This window comes from Zophobas morio, unplaced genomic scaffold (assembly GCF_036711695.1).
Source record: "Zophobas morio isolate AGI-343-1 ecotype UQ-CSIRO unplaced genomic scaffold, CSIRO_AGI_Zmor_V1 ptg000002l, whole genome shotgun sequence".
Classification (NCBI taxonomy): Eukaryota; Metazoa; Arthropoda; class Insecta; order Coleoptera; family Tenebrionidae; genus Zophobas; species Zophobas morio.
Genome location: NW_026972107.1, coordinates 11,490,155 through 11,491,780, shown reverse-complemented (window position 1 = coordinate 11,491,780; position 1,626 = coordinate 11,490,155). Strand labels below are relative to the sequence as shown.

The window sequence follows — 1,626 nt, the reverse complement described above, 5'->3', positions numbered from 1 at the left end:
ACGCTCTGTAATTATGTGTTATGCTGTAAATGTATGGATTTCGATTGAAAAAACTTCCTTACCGCTACACCCTTGGGCCAAAAAGATGCAGCCAGAATATCATTTTGATATACAAAATCGATAGTAAGTTTGAAAGAACTATATAACTCAGGAAATTTAGAGTCCAATTTAATAAGCTTAAAGTCAGGAAGACGTTTATTTTTCAGCACTTCTTCATGGGATTTTAACTTAAATTTGATATAATCAGTAATCTTGTTCACATCAACATTAGGGTTTACTCTTGTAATATGTATATGACTGCTTTTTTTTCTGGTGACAGCTACGAAATCATGATCACTCGATGACAAATCTGACGAACCTGAACTAGAAGCTATATCTGCTGAGCCAATAATTAACTTACTTACTTTCGGCCGACGTTTTAAAGTATCACCTGTTACCTCCTTCTCAGAAGGATTTTTACCATTGTCTGAAGAATTATTTAGATCAACTTCATTACATGAATTCGTATTAGGATAAATAATAGTGTTCCGTATTTCAGGTTCACTTTTGTTTACCACTTTTCTTGCTTCCACACCACTCACGTTTTTATTCATAATCTTACTCGAAAAAGCGTCCATTGATGATAAACTACAATCAGTGGAGCCTCCCAAGTTGTTCGAACTTTTTATCAAAATGTCTATCATCTCACTTTGCGTTTTTACACGATCCCTTAGCTCCTTTATAATTTCGTCTTTTTGTTTAATAATATAATTGAAAACAGCAATATCAACCTTTTTCTCAGGTCCACTCATTTGTTCCATTGCTTCAAAAAACTCAGAATCTTCGCACACAACAGGAGGCATTTTCACTTTATCACAGCAAACTAAAGACTTACTGTCCAAAATTTTTACATAAGATACGCCCTTGGCACAACTAAGGTGGTACACATTATCACACGATATACATTTTAATGCACTGACAACTTTTGATTTACATTTTCTGCAGATTTGTGCAGACGTACCGGACTGACTACTACTATTGGCATCCATCTTGGCTTGAATATGAATTAAATAAGCATATAAGTTTTAATATGCATAAAATTGAAAAAAAAAGCAAATAAGCATAAAAAAAATATGTCAAATGACTCCAAATTGTATCATAGTTACAGATATAAAAAAGTTTTGAAGTGCTTACATTTTTCACAAAAAGCATTAAACCTAGAAATCCGCTCTTTATTTATTACCTACTACTACAGTTCTCAATTTGGTTCCACTTATTTACCCTGAAACAAGTTTTCATTCATTTGAGAAATAGATTAAAGCTAAGGTAGAAGTAGGAACCAGTGGCGTGGGGGCGCAAATTCCAAGTGTGCGTGGTTGTGTTTATACCTCGAAAGAATTCGACTGTTAGCACGTTCAGTCAACAAGCATCAGCGATGGCATTTATGTTTAAAGAAAATGGAATTTGATTGATTTTTCTCCTTGAAACAAAGAAGAGGACTAATTAATTAAGCTGTTGTGGAAAAAAACAGTTAGAATATTATTTTGCGTGAGGATGCGTTATTACGATAATAACTATATTATTATTATTAAATATATGCGGGCCCCACATTACTGTACTCCTATGTTTTCGAGAAAATAGAATGAA

The 1,626-nt window shown here is 33.3% G+C and overlaps 1 long non-coding RNA gene across 1 annotated transcript; it reads right to left on the bottom strand.

Annotated features, from left to right (window-relative positions):
• Positions 1-323: 323 nt before the first annotated feature.
• Positions 324-1,024, bottom strand: LOC135144117 (uncharacterized). The gene is made up of 2 exons (XR_010282996.1): positions 405-1,024; positions 324-358 (listed from the first exon to the last, which is right to left on the bottom strand). It is a non-coding gene; the product is annotated as an uncharacterized LOC135144117 (long non-coding RNA).
• Between the last annotated feature and the right edge of the window lie 602 nt (positions 1,025-1,626).